This window comes from Giraffa tippelskirchi, chromosome 7 (genome assembly GCF_054371585.1).
Source record: "Giraffa tippelskirchi isolate mGirTip1 chromosome 7, T2T-mGirTip1v1.2.pri, whole genome shotgun sequence".
In the NCBI taxonomy this organism is placed as follows: Eukaryota; Metazoa; Chordata; class Mammalia; order Artiodactyla; family Giraffidae; genus Giraffa; species Giraffa tippelskirchi.
In genome coordinates, this window is record NC_137281.1 from 71,137,407 (window position 1) to 71,149,828 (window position 12,422).

General features: G+C 41.6%; 1 long non-coding RNA gene across 1 annotated transcript in view; it reads right to left on the reverse strand.

The window, feature by feature from the left end:
* Positions 1-794: 794 nt before the first annotated feature.
* The window catches only part of LOC145514818 (uncharacterized), a 57,808-nt gene continuing 46,180 nt past the window's right edge, over positions 795-12,422 (reverse strand). The window contains exons 3-4 of the long non-coding RNA XR_014060480.1: positions 1,479-1,673; positions 795-1,073 (exon numbers count right to left, since the gene is read on the reverse strand). This is a non-coding gene — a long non-coding RNA (uncharacterized LOC145514818). The remainder of the gene's footprint in view (positions 1,074-1,478; positions 1,674-12,422) is intronic.

The window sequence follows — 12,422 nt, forward strand, 5'->3', positions numbered from 1 at the left end:
ATCCATATTTTAAAAGTAAATAATAAAGTAATACTAGAAGACAAGGACTGCCACTAACAGATGTTTTGAAACTTCCCTGAAAGACAGCAAGAAGAAGCGGGCTGAGCGAGGACACTGTTGGAGACGGCTGTTGCAGGCGAGGGTCTGTTCTGGCAAGTACCCCCAGGTCAGAGACGCTGGGTTCCAGATACAGAGGCATGAGGCTCCCGCACTGTTGGGAGGAGATACTGGTACATGCTTTACTGGTGACAATGCGGTGGGATGGGTCAACATTTTAAATGTGCCATGATTTTCAAACCAGATATTTCATTTCTAGAGTTTCCTTAGAAAAATACGTATATATGTGCCCAAAGAATACAAAGATATTCATTACGGTAATGATGGCATTATGATATATGCATGTAATAGATACACAGTGGAGAAAAAACTGTGTAGTGTCATGTAAATATCATGTACTAGTATGTACTATCATGTAAAGGGTCCCATGATATTGTGCTAAATTTTTTTTAATTTATAAGTTTTTAAAAAGTAAAACAACACATAAGCCTAATTCCACTTATGTTAAAATTTTCAATGACTATTTTTCTATCCATAGATCTATAAACATATATGTGTATATTTATAAAAATGGATATAAAATTTTCTGGAAGGGTATACATCAAACTGCTAGCCATGACTGTCTTCTTCTATATACTTCTATAGACTTTAAACTCTTAAAACAAATTAGAATATATTGATATATTATATAAATGTTTTAAACATTAAAGTTTTGAGAACAGAGAGGAAACCAGGTATGTCAAACATCCAAGGCACATGTTTAATGAGTCGCTAATTAGTAGTTCATTGGTCAAGTAAAGATACCACTCTGTGCTTATTCTGAGTCTCACAGCTTTTAAAAATTGGTGACAGATGTTACAGTGGGGGCAGGGGGCTGTGGTGGTACCCACAAGGCCTCCGTGGGTACCTCTCTGGCTGGGAGGAGCTGGAAGTCCCTTGTTACTGCCCCATGGACGCTGCTTGGGGAGGGAGGGCGTCTCCTTGCCATTGGATGGTGGTGAATCCCCTGATGCTACCTGGTAGGAAGAGGGAAGTGCCCGTTACTGACCCTGCAGGGTAGAAGGCCAGGTCCCGCATGCTCTCACCTGACATCACAAAGGTGCGGGGCTGTTACTGTCTGGCAAGCACAGTGGCTTTTGACCTGGTCTTTTCTGACACCCTCTTCTGACAGTCTGCTGAGGGTAGAAAGTCTAGGCTCCCCACTCAACCTTCGCTGGGTGTCTGGCTGGAGGAGAGTGGTTATTATCTAAATGCTTTCTGTCCTACTAGACTGCCCTTTTCCGGGTCATTTGGTTACAGACAGCAAGCTTTTGCTAGGCTTTCTTTGTGTCTGTATCCAATGGCTTTTCTGAGGGGCTAGCTTCTTTAGCTCAAAGTCAGGAATAAAGAAGGCAGAAGGAAAAACCCAGAGAATTAAATACCAAGTTGTTCCATGGAGTCCTCTGGTTGATGACGGTCTGCCTCCTCTCTCTACCTTTCGGAGTATTTTCATTTTTGTTTTATGTAAAATGTCTAGAGTTATTAATTGCACTTGGCGGTAGGAGTAGAGAAAAATGTGTCTACTCCATCCTTGTAGAAGTGGAAGTCTACTTTTTTCTTTGAAAATGTTCTTTGGTCTACAAAAAAAAAAAAAAATGTTTATTCTGACAAGTAAAACAATAAAAAACATATGAAGAAAACCTTAATAATATAAACTCTACCTCCATTACCCCCGTTACTATCCCCCTTTCCAAGATAACCAATATTCCTGACCCAGGGTATATTCTTTTCATCTTTTTTCCATGTTAGTGCAAACATACATAATCAGAAGCATGCACTTTTGTTTCTGTAAAAATGGTTTTCTACTTGTCAAAGACAAGCAAGCTTCGCATTGCATTGAAGTTTAGAAATTACTGCACTATTATTAAAACAGTAGAGGGGACATTAGCAAAGAGAACTGCTGTCCAAAACTGCAGAAGATACTCTGTGCTTTAATCGTGTGGGAGAAAAAGAAGAAAAGAAAAAGAGAAAGGAAGACAACATCTAGAGATTTTTCTGAGTTTGTATATATATATATATATATATATATATATATATACACACACACACACATATATATCTGAAGTGATTAAAACAGGTGTAATTGACATACTCTTGCACTTGGAACCTGATTTTGGGACACATGAAAGGGGCTGCCCCGTGAGTGGACTTCAGGAAAGATGCCCATGAGTGTCGCTGTGTGAGTGCCCTGGGCCACGCTGGACCGGGCCCTAACAGGAAGTGGGTCTTCCTTCTCTCAGGCGTGCACCTCCCATTGCCACACCTGGGGCCTTGAGGCTCCTGTTTGCTCACAGAGAAAACCCCTCCAGCTGCACCACATCCTCACAGCTCAGGCCTTTCCCCCAAGCAGAGGGGCAGTGGAGGGAAGCTCTGGCACCTCAGTGTTAGGGAATGAAGCTGAGAAGGCTCAAGAGAGCAGAGCCATGACACTTCTCTGGTGGCCCAGTGGCTAAGACTCCAACGCAGGGGGCCCAGGTTCTCCCGGTAGCTGGGAAACTGGATCCTACAGGCAGCAACCAAGAGTTCACACACCCAAATTAAGAGTTTGCAGGCCACAGATCTTGAATGCAACCAAGACCTGGTGCAACCAAATAAATAAATAAAAATTAATAATAATAATGATAAAAGAACGCAGAGTCAGGACAAAAGACAGTGGCCTCTCTCCCTACTAGCACATGTGATGGACGTCTTGACACCTAAAGGGGACAGGAAACGTCTCCCTTTCCTTAGAGACCATCTGCTCAGCGAAATGTCAATTGATCTTTAGAGTTCTGTGCCTTCAGGAAGTGAAGTGAAAGTCACTCAGTCAGGTCCGACTCTTTGTGACCCCATGGAAAATACAATCCATGGAATTCTCCAGGCCAGAATACTAGAGTGAGTAACCTTTCCCTTCTCCGGGAGTCTTCCCAACCCAGGGACCGAACCCAGGTCTCCTGCAGTGCAGGCAGATTCTTTATCAACTGAGCTAGCAGCTTCAGGAAAGGAGGCCTATTTTCCAGAGCCCAGGTCTGAGGGGCTCACGTAACATTACCAGCAGCCTCCTCTGAAGGTTCTCAGCTATGGACCAGGCTGGTCCTCTCCACTCTGAGTGACAGCAGCAACGCTGGCTCTTCCCCCTTTTTTTTTCCCCAAGTCACACGGTCCACTTAATATCTAGCCAGGAGAACAGGGCTTGAGTGCACACTGTTGGTTAATCTTCCTGTTTCCATAGTGGCTAAAGGCATAGATTCTACAGCTCATGTTCCAGTCTTGGCTCCAAGCCTTGTGAACTGTGACCCTGGGCAAGTCGCTGACCCTTCCTCCTCCTTGACTCACTTTTTTGTAAAATGGATATAATAAACGCATGGCCTGACGTGGGGATTAAGTAAATTAGAACAAGGCCAAAGGCACATGATAAGCACCCCTAAAGTATCAGCTGGTTATTTTTCCCAAACCCAGTGCTTTTCCCAAGTGCACACAGAAACTGTGGTACATTGTGAAGATGCAGTAATTCACAGCCTTCTGAGTTTCATCACTCTCCTTCGATAATTTTTGAACAGAGGGAATAAGAAGTTAGACAAGCCAGGGACCACAGTGGAAAGTGTTGGGGAAATGATCTCTGAACAATGAATCTGAGAGTGGGAGGGGAGAGATGGATGGATGGCTGGACAGCTCGATCTAAGTAAGGGCCAGGAAAAAGAGGTATGCACAGCAAATCACAGTTGTCTTATTGATTAAAAATGATCGGCAAACGGTGTTCTGTTTCATTTAAAAATACTATAGGAAAGTTTCTGAATCAGTATCTTTCATAGCATCCATCATGTCCTCTGTGACAGAATTCGGGAGGGTGTTGGAAGAAGACTTTCTCTCTTAGGAATTTATGGAGGTGTGATATTGTCTATGTTAGAGATGGAGAAGAAAGGTTCTTCTCCCCTCACTTGACGGTGGATCAGTGTACTCCTCCTGGGGAAGGAAGTCAATCATTCCATTTCACTGTATCCATGTTCACCTCCAAATATAGGATGGCCTGGAGACTTCATGCCTCCAGGTCATTTAGTGCAGCTCAGTTCAGTTGCTCAGTCATGTCCAACTCTTTGTAACCCCATGGATTGCAGCATGCCAGGCTTCCCTGTCCATCACCAACTCCCAGAGCTTGCTCAAACTCACGTCCATCGAGTTGGTGATGCCATCCAACCATCTCATCCTCTGAGGTCCCCTTCTCCTCCTGCCTTCAGTGTTTCCCAACATCAGGTTCTTCTCCAGTGAGGCAGTTCTTCGTATCAGGTGGCCAAAGTATTGGAGTGTCAGCTTCAGCATCAGTCCTTCTAATGAATATTCAGGACTGATCTCCTTTAGGATGGACTGGTTGGATCTCCTTGCAGTCCAAGGGACTCTCAAGAGTCTTCTCCAACACCCAGTTCAAAAACATCAATTATTCTGTGCTCAGCTTTCTTTTCGGTCCAACTCTCACATCCATACATGACTACTGGAAAAACCATAGCTTTGACTAGATGCACCTTTGTTGGTAAAGTAATGTCTCTGTCTTTTAATATGTTGTCTAAGTTTGTCATAACATTTTTCCAAGGAGCAAGTGTTTTTTAATTTCATGGCTGCAGTCACCATCTGCAGTGATTTTGAAGCCCAGAAAAATAAAGTCTCTCACTGTTTCCATTGTCTCCCCATCTATTTGCCATGAGGTGATGGGACCAGATGCCATGATCTTAGTTTTTTGAATATTGAGCTTTAAGCCAATGTTTTCACTCTCTTCTTTCACCTTCATCAAGAGGCTCTTTAGTTCTTCTTCACTTTCTGCCATAAGGGTGGTGTCATCTGCATATCTGAGGTTATTGATATTTCTCCAGGCAATCCTGATTCCAGCTTGTGCTTCATCCATTCCAGCATTTCACATGATGTACTCTGCGTATAAGTTAAATAAGCAGGGTGACAATATACAGCCTTGACGTACTCCTTTTCCTATTTGGAACCAGTCTGTTGTTCCATGTCCAGTTCTAACTTTTGCTTCCTGACCTGCATACAGGTTTCCCAGGAGGCAGGTAAGGTGGTCTGGTATTTCCATCTGTTTAAGAATTTTCCAGTTTGTTGTGATCCACACAGCCAAAGGCTTTAGCGTAGTCAATGAAGCAGATGTTTTTTTGGAATTCTCTTTCTTTTTCTATGATCCAGTGGATGTTGGCAATTTGATATCTGGTTCCTCTGCCTTTTCTAAATCCAGCTTGAACATCTGGAAGTTCTCAGTTCATGTACTGTTGAAGTCTAGCTTGGAGAATTTTGAGTATTACTTTGCTAGCATGTAAGAGGTCACTCAACTCCTCTCAAAAAATGACTCAATATAAAGTAACACTGTTTCCAGTTTTGTACCTCTGGGTGTTGCATTTTTATTTGAGTTGATGATATTTCCTCCTCCTTTAAATATAGCCAGGTTAATTGGGTGTACTTTTTGAAGCCAGGCGCAAAATAGGAGCAATTAAATTCATTAGACCTTTGAGGGATAAATTAAAGAAGCACACTTCTTTTTTCCCCCAAGAAATGGTACAACAGCTTGAAAGCTGATTCACAGCTATATGCCAATGTTCTCAACATTATGAGATGATCTAGACATTTAGTCTTACAAAACTATTTATACCTCGCCATTCTGAAGCAAAGGAACTTCTGCTGCTGAAGCAGGTATTTGTATGGATTTGAATAATGAACAGGAAAGCACCTGTAGAAACACAGAGTCTCTGTAACAGAAATACTTCATTCCTTAGAAACAGCAGCTGGGAACAGATCATAATCACTCCCTTGCCCCCAGTCCTAGCTGTGGGAAGAACTGACAGTCACTCTCCAGCGTGAATTTTCCACCTGCATCAGGATAACATGGAAGAGGATACAGCGTTTGTCATCACTTTTATCCTCAGATGATTTTTCTCAAGTACAGGAGATATTAATTAACATAATTATAACCTGAGGGTCCATTTTTGTCACTGAAAACATATCAACATCCATTCTGAGTTTATCTGTATAATAACCTGAATCCTCACTGACCAACCACATTAACGGATAGTGTTCCTTTTATTTAATAAAAACCGTTTGCTTTACTCTTTGATAACTTTTTCTTTTGTGTGTTTCTGTGCCCTTAAAGTTAGAAATTCCTCCATTTCCCTTCTCTCAAACCAAGACACAATCTCTCAATCACTGGAAAATTCACTTTTTATCTGCAGTGTCAAGTCCAGGCCCTGATAAGCACGTAAGGATTCTGGGGTGGAAATAGACGAGCTGCCTGCCTCAGGTTGATCTTCTCCACCATGTTCTATGATCCATTTGAGAACGAGATCATTCTGAAAAGCAGATTTTTATGATGGAATATGGTAAAAGAGAAACAGAAATAAGTAATATCAGATAGATAAATAAGTCCCAACCAGCTTGGTACATTTGAGGCACTATTTCTCAAAGAGTGGTCCGTGCATCACTAACACCAGAAGAATCCCCAGGGAGTTTACTAAAAATGCATATTACTGGGCACCACCTGATTAATTCATTCAAAAATGTTGTGGGTAGAGCCTGGGAATTTTGCGCTTTTGACATGCTCCCTGAGTGATTCTGATGCTCACTAAAATTAAGGACTTTCAGATTTGCTGCAAGAGTTGCTTCCTCTAGACCCCAGATGATTGGCAAGTAGTATTCTGTTTCATTTAAAAATATTATATATACACACACATATTCATACGCAATGGAATATTACTCAGATATAGAAAAAGAATGAAAATTTGCCCTTTGCAACAACATGGGTGGACTTGGAGGGTATTAGTGAAATAAGTCAGATAAGGACAAATACTGGGTGATATCACTTATATGTGGAATTTAAAAATTAAAACAAACTAAAGAATATACGAAAAGAGAAAAAGACTCATGAATACAAAGAAGAGACTGGTAGAGGGGGGAGGAGGGGAAAGATAGGGGTAGGTGATTAAGAGGTACAAACTACTGTGCATAAAATAAACAAGCTACAGGGATATATTTGTGAAGCACAAGAAATATAGCCAATATTTTATAATAACTATAGTATAACCTTTGAAAATTATGAGTCACTATGTTGTACACCTGAAACTTACAGAATATTGTATATCAACTATGTGTAAGTGTGAAACTGTTACTCGCTCAATCATGTCCAACTCTTTGCGACCCCATGGACTGCAGCCCACCAGGCTCCTCCGTCCATTGGGATTTTCCAGGCAAGAGTACTGGAGTGGGGTGCCATTGCCTTCTCCGGTTAGAGCTGCCCTGGTTATCAGTGGACACTTAACTGAGAGTGGACATGGATAATGATACAGAATAAGTTTCATTTCATCTATTAAGACTTCTCAGGGGCACAGGTCTCCAGGCACTAGCCTAGTGTGTTCCCCCTTTGCCTGGCAAAGTAATAAAGCCACTCTTTCTCCTCCAAAAAAAAAAAAAAAAAAAAGCCCAGGAACATTTGGTCCCTTATACTTGGAATATTTGGGCCCTTATATTTCTCATATAAGGGCCCAGGAACATTTGGTCCCCCATCAATATGTTATACAGAGAAAGCAATGGCACCCCACTCCAGTACTCTTGCCTGGACAATCCCATGGACAGAGGGGCCTGGTAGGCTGCAGTCCATGGGGTCGCACAGAGTCAGATACGACCTAAGCGACTTAGCAGCAGCAGCAGCAATATATTATACATATTGCAAATCTCACATTAAAAAAAATATTAGTCAAATGCTTTAAGCAAGAAAAATTAAACTTGCCTGCTAAGGAAAAATATTTAAGCTTTTTTTACCCATATACCACCAAACAACTGTTGGGAGATAATTTTCCACAGGGTCTCTTGAATTTCTGCAAATTTTGTGTATAGAGGCACAGGCTGCTTCTGTTCTGAGACACCTTTTCAAGGATGTTTATACAAAGAACAGCTTTGGAATATAGAGATCTTCTGCTTTTTTCTATCAATTACTAAGAGATATTAAATTTCTATGCTGATACATTAATTCACTTCTCTTTTTTTAGTTATGTCCATTTTTGTTTTGTGTAATTTGAAGTTGTATTATTAGCTGAATTCAAATTTAGAATTTGCTCTGTTTCTTTGGTGAAATGGCCCTTTATCATTTTGACATAGTCTTTTGTATTAATCTGAGTCCAATCAGTGGGTTAAACAGTAGAAGCTTAATAACCTTAATAGACAAAAAAGAATTACTGCACCCTGATAAGAGTGACTATAAAGTATAAGGAAATTCTAGATGGCATCCTTATTGGAGAATTTGAGAGAATTCTCAAGAAAGGACAAACACCGGAGCTCAGACCTTGTGGGAGGTATAACTCGGACCACTGGATGGTAGAGCGGTTCACTGGTCTCCCAGCCTGGAGCGGGTCTGTAGTCGCTGGGTAACCAGGAAGCAGCTCTGTGGGGAACAGGTGAGGGCAGAGGACCAGCAGCTGGGGATGAGAGTGCGCCGCGGGGGCAGAGCCCGGATGCGAGCCCCAAGGCGAGCTCTGCGGCGCCTGCAGAGGACGTGAGCGTGCCAGTGTTGGTAGGAGGCCTTGGAAGAACTGGCTTCCACATTGAGAAGATCACAGGGAGGTTATCACCTACATTTCTGTGGATCTGAAAAGGTAACATAATTTTACCTTTTGGTAATTATTTTCTTTTCCTGGAGAATCCCATGGACAGAGGAGCCTGGCGGGCCACGGTCTATAGGATCACAGAGAGTCAGACATGACTGAAGTGACTAAGCACAGTTATTTTCTTTTAGCACTTTAAAGACGCCGTTACACTGCTTTCTGACCGCCACCGTCTCTCTTCTGCCACATCTTCCAACGTGACCTAATTTGTCAGTCTTGTTGTTATTCTTTTGAAGGAAGTGCCTTGTTTTTCTAACTTCCTTTTCCTCTTCTCCTTCCTCTCCCCCTTCCCTTTCCCCTCCTCCTTCTTCTTTAAGGTGTTCTCTTTGTCACCTTTAGCAGTGTTACAATGATGTGCCTCATTGTGGTTTGCTTTGTATTTATCCCTTTAAGGTGGTGGTTCAGACAGTAAAGAATCAGCCTGCAATGCAGGAGACCTGGGTGCGATCTGTGGGTCAGGAAGATTCCCTGGAGAAGGGCATGGAGACCCACCCCAGTACTCTTGCTGGAGAATCCCACGGACAGAGAAGCCTGGCGGGCTACAATCCATGGGGTTGCAAAGAGTTGGACACAACTGAGCGACTAACACTAACACTAACCCTTTAGGGGCTTGGAGAGCTGATTGAATTCATGGCAAGGTTTTTTTTGAATGACTTTTGAAAGATTCTTGGCCATTATTTTTTCAAATATTATTTTTAGCCTATTTCTTCTTTTTTTCCCTAGAAGTCCCATCTTTTTAGCATATTGCATCTGTATCTTCATCATGTCTCATATGTATAATCTTGCTTTTTAAAAAGGTATTAATTAATATAGAGTTTGTGCCTGATAATTTCAGTAAGTGGGTCATCTAAAGGTATCTTTCTACTTTCTATTTCTTTTCTTTTGGTCCTCCTTCTTGGTATGCCTGTAATTTTTTTTAAAAGGAAATGCTGGGTTTGAAAAATTGTGGAGGGTTTGAAGAATCCCATCTACCTCCAGAGAAGGATTTACACTGTTCTCTGTGGCAGGTACTTTGTTAGGCTTTGAGAAAACAGAAGTGAATAAAACAGATAAAACTTCTGCCTTCACGGAGTTTACATGCAGTGGGCATAATAGACAATAACATGAAAAATCAATAATAAAGTAAGCAGTGATAAAGACTATAAAGTAAAAGTAAAGGGATAGAGGTTAAAGAGTGGTACATTTAGACAGGGTGATCAGAAGGTGACATTCTAGCTAAGGTTATATAAAATGATGGGGAGAGATGTGAAAATATTTACGGAAAGCGTGATCCAAGCACAGGGAAAAACAAATACAAAGGCCCTAAGGCGGTGGAGTGGTTGACTTGTTAAAGGAACAGCAAGGAAGCCAGTGTAGTTGCAGTGGAGGGATCAGTGGGGAGAGTGGCAGAAGATGTTGCCTGAGAAGGAAGCAGAGGCTATACATTAGAACCTCGCAACCCAGAGGAAGGACTTTGGATTTTATTCTGTGTATAGTAGATAGTCACTGAAGGATCTTCAGCAAAGAGATGACGTGGTCTTACTTAGACTTTAAAGGGAACATTCTGCTGGATGTGTCTAGAATAGACTGCAGCAGGGCAAGAGAGTCAGCAGGGGGGCCAGTTAGGGGGGCAGAATTGTAGGGTTCTATGGCTGCCTGATGGGAAGAGCTGACTCATTGGAAAAGACCCTGATGCTGGGAAATATTGAGAGTAGGAGGAGAAAAGAGCGACAAAGGATGAGATGGTTGGATGGCATCACCGACTCAGTGGGCATGAGTTTGGGTAAACTCCGGGAGTTGGTGATGGACAGGGAGGCCTGGCGCTCATGGGGTCGCAAAGAGTCAGACACGACTGAGTGACTCAACAATAACAACAAATACCAGAGCTGACGGTCTCTTGGTCTGGAGAAGAAGTGGTGGATGTCAGGAGAAGCAGTTGGGTTTGGAAATGTATTTTTAAGATAGAGGCAGCAGATTCCAATGATGGTTTTGATATAACTTCTGCAGAAGTGGGTTTCCTGCCACTTGCACAGACCATCCAAAATACTCATATTTGCACCTGGCTATATTGCCTTTCTCTTGAAGAGAACCCATCACCAATTTATGAGATTCATTTCCACAAAACATGACTCTGTCCCTGGGGTCTGGGAGAAAAGAAAGTAAAAAATGGTAGCTCTTAGGTTTGGGCTAGAGTGACAGGTGGAATGGTAGCCACGTTTCTGAGCCATGGTACCTGGGAAACGGAGATACTTGGAGCAGATCTAAAAATTCTATTCTATGCACAATAAAGTTCAAACTCCTCACACAGGTGTTCAAGACCTCATCCTACCCACAAAGGCTCTTCTCCCACTGCCAGTTAGGCTTGTGTTTGTGAGACGTCTCAGGTTAGAATGCCCTTTCCTGCTTGTTCTTTTTTCTTTTTTGGTGATGGTGGGGGGAGTTTTACTCATTCTGTAAGTGAAAGTTGCTCAGTCATGTCTGACTGTTTGCAACCCTATGGACTACTGTAGCCCGCCAGGCTCCTCTGTCCACGGAATTCTCCAGGCCAGAATACTGGAGTGGGTAGCCATTCCCTTCCCCAGGGGATCTTCCCAACCCAGAAACTGAACCCAGGTCTCCCACACTGCATGTGGATTCTTAACCTTCTGAGCCACCAGGGAAACCTGCAAGGTTCATATAAATAGAAGTAAATAAAAAATTTTCTATAAGAGTTGACTTTCTCTTCCATGATCCACGGATGGAAAATTGAAAGTCCACAGCAGGTCCTGAGTGATCTTTAAATTCAATATGAATGTTTTAAACTGAATAAGCATTCTCTGTTTGCCTGGTCACCCCTACTGCTTTGCTCACAATCACTCATCTATATTTCTTGGCCATTTGAGTTTATGAAGCGTGACCTTCTAAAATCACTTTGCTTGCACCACTTCTATAGCTGTTACACACTGGGTACTTTATAAATATTTAACAAATTAATGAATACATAAATGCAGTATTTCCATACATATATACTTCTCACCAGCAGCAATTTGGTCATAGAAAGTTCTACACAATTTCATACTAATCTGTTTTTATTATTTTCATTTTTTGCCCTTTTTCTCTGTTGCTACATTTTTTTTCTCTTGTGAAAAATTAAACCCTGCAGGAATAGAATGCAAGGATAGAGGAAAACACTATTATCCAAACTGACTTTTGATTTTATTCGACCTGATTTCAAATTGCTCTTTCAGTTTATTTTGTGATGAAGCAAATATTTTACACTAATGCCGCCAGAATAAAAGGTAAACTTTACTTTTTCCTAGGCTAAGGCTATGTGAAATAGGGCAGTTGAATTTTAATTAAAAATGAAGGATTAAATAAATACTTAAATCATGAAATATTTGAACAGTTTTTATTAATAAAACCCACTCCTAAGTCCAATCCTTAGGTCAGCCCTTAGGGAACAAGAATAAAGTGAATCCACCCTTCCTCAGAATAATGTTTTAAAACCTATTTGCAGTTTACAAATACAAAAAGGCAGCACAGTCCGCAGGCAGGGCAGCTTCCACAGAGAAAAGCTGAGGCAAAATCAGATGACTCATTGTTTGTTTGACTTAACAGCTGTAATACATATCCTTGCCAGTTTGTTCTGTTCCCATTTAATCCCCAACTTCCCATCTTCTTTCTAATGAAAACTCAGCTTTGAAAAGTTGCTCACCAAATTGCCTTCAGTGAGTCAAAATTTCATAA